Source organism: Formica exsecta, unplaced genomic scaffold (assembly GCF_003651465.1).
Source record: "Formica exsecta isolate Colony F162 unplaced genomic scaffold, ASM365146v1 scaffold49, whole genome shotgun sequence".
NCBI classification, from domain to species: Eukaryota; Metazoa; Arthropoda; class Insecta; order Hymenoptera; family Formicidae; genus Formica; species Formica exsecta.
This window is the reverse complement of record NW_021852138.1, coordinates 277,186-283,893: the sequence shown is the minus strand read 5'-3', so window position 1 is coordinate 283,893 and position 6,708 is coordinate 277,186.

The window sequence follows — 6,708 nt, the reverse complement described above, 5'->3', positions numbered from 1 at the left end:
CTCCTCCCCCCCCCCCCCCCCCTTGCCGCCATCAGCCTCCGCTCACCCGAGTTCCCGGCCATGCCATCATCCCTTACTCGGGGAGCCCTACGTCCTTTGCTACTCTGCAACACCGGAGTTATTAATATTTTTTCGCAGTCCCCCCGAAAAATTGTCTCTCCCGTGCCGCGCGGCCGAGCTTCCATGACGGAGAAGCAATTTTGCGGGTGTGTCGACTGTCAAAGGATGGAGCGACAGATAGAGACAGAGTTTCCCCCCTTCCACCCCTCCATCCCGCGATTCCCAAGCACGACACGTTGGATCGTGTATCTAAATGAAAAAAATTGAAAAATTCATTTCTTCTTAATCGCTCTGCTACTTAAACCAATGGAATTTTGGTAAAATTTCATATTCAATATTATCATATCAATAAATCAATATTAGTATCAAACGTTAATCATATATTCTGATACTAAAATTAAGAAATGTACGGAAAAACGGGGTCGATTAGTTCGTCTTTTGAGAGACTCATGTATCACAGTATTACTTACAATTATCAAGATTAACAATGAGTATTGATTTTCGTTTGATTAAATGTTCAATTAAGAGTCGAGATATTTAAATCTGTTATCTCAACGCAGTGTATTTTGCATTTACCACAGATTTTTATAAATTGTTATTTCCTGATAATTTTTTCTTACTTAGGAAGAGAAAGAAAAAGAGAGAGAGAGAGAGAGAGAGAGAGAGAGATTGCTTTTGATAATTAAATATATATAAACTGGAAAGAAAATTCCGATATTCGTCGGACTTATTTTTTTTCACAGCACTTAAAGTGTACAATATCTCATTATGCTATCCCCCGGAGTTCGATTGGAAATCTGTCGACGCCAAGAAAGAGAGCAGACTACTCGGCGACATCTTCGTCGACCGTTAACGGTCGCGCGAAGAAGACGAAGCGAGCCGACCGAGAAAGCGAGAAGGAAGAGAAAGAGAAAGAAAAAGAGAGAGAGAGAGAGAGAGAAGGAGAGCGACTAACTCATTGAGAAGAAGCGGAAGGAGAGAAATAAGTCAGTCCTCGAGGCGACTAAACAATTGTCTCGCGCTCGAGTGGCCTCCTGTATAAAGTTCGCGTGGTCGACTCCTCGACGTAGGCCTAGAGGCGATTGGCACGTCTCCCCACAAAGATACCGAGAGAGAAAGAGCGAGCGAGGAGAGAATGAGAGCCCGAGGCCCAGGCGTGCAATCCGCTGAAAAGGATCGAGATCCGTGAGAGAGACAGAGAGAGAAAGAGAGAGAGAGACGTGCGTGTCCGTGAATGCCATTTGCCTCGCTGGCGAACAACGAGAGCACGAGTACATAAGCATGAGCGTATATCCCACGAGTGGTCGAAATAGCGAATGGATGTACGGAGTCGCGTCAACGGTCGACCCGGGAGTCTATAATTTGTGTTCGAGTCGAGAATCATATCGGTCTCTCTCTCTCTCTCTCTCTCTTTCACTCTCATCTTGATGCTGTGCACGCACACGAGACGCCTCGGCTTTCCAGGAGCGCTCTGGCTTCTAATGTGTCATTGAGGGCCGGCGTTACGCGGCATAAGTAGTCGAGAGGAAGAAAGAATAGGGGAAGAGGGGGAGGGGGGAGGGAGACGAGGAAGAAGCGAGACCCGCCCTCCCGCCTGGAGGAACTTGAGACGCGATTGTTGTGCGCCGCGTGCACGCAGCGTGCACCAGGAGCATTGTCCCTCGTTAGAGGCCACCGGAAGTCACCGGAAGACGATGAACTAACGGAAGACCCCGTGCCGACGCGGGGCTCCTCTTGCTCGCGAAACGCCCCCCGGTCTCGATAAAGAGACTCCGCAGCTTGTCGTCGCAATCCCCCTCTATCTATCTATCTATCTCTCTCTCTCTTTTCTTCCGAGAGACTCGCTCGACTTAACGATTTTTAGAGTCGAGTTAAGTTCACTTCGGGATGGAGCGCGATGATTTTTATAGGAATTATTTTTTCCTTAAAACAGAGATTGTAAATAATTTCTCAAATTTTACAATCGTCCTTGATTTATGTTTATTATATTATAAACTCGCAAATATACGAGATGATTTTCATCCAATTCTGTGTCTATTAATTTGTCTTTATATTTTATTTTTATTACGACTTTTTTATATCCGTAGACACTTTTATATATTTTATTTAAAATTCTACATCTTTCTATGAGAGAGATACCCTAATTAATATTAAAGAATATTTTGTCAAAATAAATATTAAAATAAATCGATACATTTTTAGATCTTATCTATTACAATAGAATTTTATATAATATTTTATTTAAAATTCTACATCTATAATACTATAATTAATTAATATTAAAGAATATTTTGTCAAAATAAATACTAAAATAAATCAATACATATTTAGATTTTATTTATTACGATAGAATTTCTCAATAGAATTTTATATAATATTTTATTAAAAATTCTACATCTATAATACTCTAATTAATATTAAAGAATATTTTGTCAAAATAGATACTAAAATAAATCGATATATCGATCAATGTTTATTATATCATAATCTCGTAAATATACAAGACGATTTTCATCCAATTTTATATGTCTATAGAGAGAGAGAGAGAGAGAGAGGAAGAGAAGGAAAAATCGACAGGTAATCAACGGCGATGTACATATATGTATATGTATACCTACCGTCCCGTAATATCGCGGATGCAACAAAGTGCGAGCTTATTGGAAAGCGCGCAGCTCGCGCACCGCGGCTGGAAGGCAGGACAGCGTGCAAATATTGATGCATTAACAATGCAGGCTAATTATGTTTTGGTTCGAGCGTGGCTTGCTCACCCCGCCGCGGATGTTGATGGCGTGTGTGACGGTGGTGGTGGTGCTGGTAGTGTGCGACCGGACGGGGGATAGTAATGCTACTGGCATACACGCCGGCGACGACGACTAAACTAACGACTGTGTGTACGTATGTATGTGTGTGTGTCTGTATGCGCGGAGTTTGCCGTGCCCACCGGCCAGGCCATTGCGCCATTGTGATCCGGGCTTCGGCACACAGCCTCCGGGTAATTCACAGGCGCAACTCGCCGTTAAATTAATTTTATCTCGTGTCCGTCATTAAATTTCAATCTCCCGGCGACCTTTCCTCTCCCCCCCCCCTCCCCCTCCCCGATTGTCCACAGCGACTTACCGTCTAGTTCTTAGCAAGAGGGAGAGAGAGAGAGAGAGAGAGAGCTCGAAAAGATGACGCAAATTCGCGTAACTCATCTTGGTGAAAAAGTTGCCAACGCTTGTTAATCAACCCCCTTTCGGGAGGGTGGCTCGCCGTAATTAAGGTCGCGCCGGGAGATGAAGATTTTTTTCCTCCACCAGCGAGAGAGAGAGAGAGAGAGAGAGAGAGACTTCCCTTTCAATTAATAGAACATTACTTGGTTACTTTGTGATTTTTTTCGCCGAAGTATCGCGATACCGGTTAAAAGTATTGTGTATTCTTCGTTCGAACTGTTTCACAATTACCGAATGAAAAAGTTACATCGCGTCCGTTACTCCCTCAGTTATCATAAATAATAAATGAGAGAGAGAGAAGAATTCAATCTTGTGTATATAAATTCCAATCGGCTAAGATTTAATTGATTCGTTTCGTTTATCTAACAAAAGCGTCCCGTAACGTTTGAATAAGAACGTAATCAGCGGTATCGCGTGGCCGAGAATATATAAGATTTATCTGCGAGAAAGTCGACGCGCACACGCAAGGACGATTAAATTCTAATTAGGCTATCCTTCGGGCTGTTTAAACGAGGCGCACGCTCTCGGCAAAATCTCGACCCGATCGACGTTTTCTCGCGCGCACGGAGGAACAGGATCGAGAGAAGGGTGAGACCCCTACGGATATCGGTCCTTAGCGGGGGCAAACCGCGCAAGGGTAGAACTCGTTCGAAGGAAGGAAAGGGAACAGATGTTTTTGAGCGCGCGAGCAAACGTCATAATCTATGTTCCGCAACATCGTAATTAAAGGAAAATGGGAGTTTTACTCTTCTTCTTTCTTTTCGCGCCTTCACCCTACTTTTATCGATCCTCAACGAAACACGCAACACATTCAATCGCTTGATACAGTAAATGAAGCTCCTTATTATGATAATAATGCATCGTAATAAAGAAGTAAGATATATTGAAAATTATACATATAAATGTAATTAATATGACTTAAAATATACAGTGTGTTGATTTAAGTGTATATACTTATTTATTTTTCTATAAATAATAGAGTTATAAAAAATAGTTATAATAATAGTTATAATAAGAGTTATAAAAAAATGTTTCAAAATAAAAGGTATTTTGTTTAAGAAGATTTATATAATGACAAACGAAAATTAAAATTTTTTTTTTAATATTATATAAATAATATTATACAGATTATCCATAAATTTAATTTAATTTTTTTTCTATTTTCTCTGTTTATTTTTCTTTTCTTTTTCTTTATTGTATCGCACAAATTATCCATGAATTTAATTTAATTTTTTTTCTATTTTCTCTGTTTATTTTTCTTTTCTTTTTCTTTATTGTATCGCTTTAATCTTGTAATTACTTTTGTAAACCAAAGGAACTTTCCCGTATTTAATAAATAAATAAATTTGATTAACAATAAGTGAAATAATATATCTATTTGATACAGTTTTGTTTAAGTTATTACAAATTTTCTTAAACAAAAAAAATAACTTTTATTCAAAATATTTTTTTATAAAGCTATTATTTAAAAAAATAACTGAGTGTATATATTTAAACCAAACGCACTATATAATGAAATGTATGAAATAAACAACAAAAAGAATCTGTTTTAAATGGATTATCTTTGGATCGTTCGAGTGACTCGCAAAAAAAGAAAAATAATTATTTCGATATATCCTATCGAATTATCATTATTTCTTGTCGTAAATCGATTGTGCATTAATTGCAGAAATAACGCAACAAACGAAACTTCAATTAACAATTGAAAGTAGCAGGAAATTTATCCGTCTTGGAATTCATCGTCGTTCCTGTGTATGTGTGTATTCGCATCGCGAAAGGTCTCTCGCTCCTTTATTTCCACTCCGGGAATACATCACCGGTCGTGAACGCTCGAGCGGCCGAGTAATCCAATCTCGCGGCCTCCGGATATCGGCCGTAGTTAATCCTCGCGCCACCGTATATGCGCGACGGTCCTTGGCCGAATAAATCGTCGCGAAAAGAATCGAATCTCCGCGACGGAATCTCACGCCCGGCTCGTAAACAAGGGGCCGACAATGGAGAGCGAGCGCGTGCGCGCGCGCGCGCGCGCGCTCGCTCTCGCGCTGACCGTCTCTCCCTTCGGAATTTCGTTCCGTTTACCACGCATCCCCCGCATCGTTTCTGCGATTCCCCGCGCGCACAGCTCGAGATAAAGCAAATTCAAAAGTTTAAATCCTCTCCTGGACTCTCTCTCTTGGTACACGCGACCTGTGGAAGGGGGGGGGNNNNCCCCCCCCCCCCCCCATTCAAACGCAAGGACGATTGTGCGTCCGTCTCTTCGAATCGAGATTGCGATCGATCGACTTTTAACGTCTCGCGCGACCATTATTTATCTGCTGATCGAGACTTGATAGCTTTCGATTTGACAATAAAGAGAGAGCATTTGTTGAAAACGAGAAAAGATACGCGCGTATTTAAATTTATAATTTTTCGCGAATAATGAAATCTCTCTGTAATTGACGAGAAATATGGTGGTTTACGAGAAGATTAAATTAATGCGAATCAATTCTTTGACGGAAAACGCAAAGAGCTACTGAATAAAGGTTTTTTTTTTTTTTTATCACACAATTTTCTCGTATGTACGTTCCGTTGATTAACGGATGGATTCGATCGAAAATCCTGACGTTGCGAGAGATCATCGCTCGCTGACAAACGGATTCTCAATGGCAGAGATAAGAGGCCAGATATCTCCAGCAATCGTCGCTCCATCACATGCGAATAGACCGCCTTCGTTCACAATGCTTGGAAGAATAGCTGCGTGATTCTATTCAAAGAGAGGGGAGAGAAAGAGAGAGAGAGAGAGAGAAAAGAAAGAAGCTACGCATCCGACTGGCGAACGCTACGGCCTCGGAACGAAAAAAAAGGGGGACGCAGGCGAAAGGGGAGGGAGGGGGATGAAGGTACGACAGCCATCTGGGAATCGAATATCTTCGATCTAACGGCATCTTTCCGTCGAAATATCCGCAATTGTGGAAGAGTAATCGATGGACACAGTGCGTACTCCGCGAGAATGTGTTAGGGGAAGTGACTCGTCACCCTTTGGGACCATCGAGGGCGCGATTGAAAAGGCGGAGGTAGAGAGTAAGACGTTTCTCATCCCGGGGACATCCGCGCTCGTCAACGTAGCCTACAGTTGCATCCTATGATTTTCGATGTGCCCGGAGAGGGGTAAAGAAAGAGGGGGATTGAAAGGCGTGAAGTTGAAGAGAGTCGAGGGTTACAGGCACCCTGCGGTGCGACATCGATGGTACTGTAATTGAAATTTCATAAAGATCGTCCCGCCGGATTGCGAAGAGATTTAATCGCATGCCTCAAGAACAATCTCGCTGTGATGTCGAATTATTTTTCGGGAAGAAGGTGGAAATGCGAGAAATGAATTAGAAAATCTTTTCGCTCTTTCAAATATTATCTAAAAAATAAATACAAAATCGTAAATAAAATAAATGTATATATTATA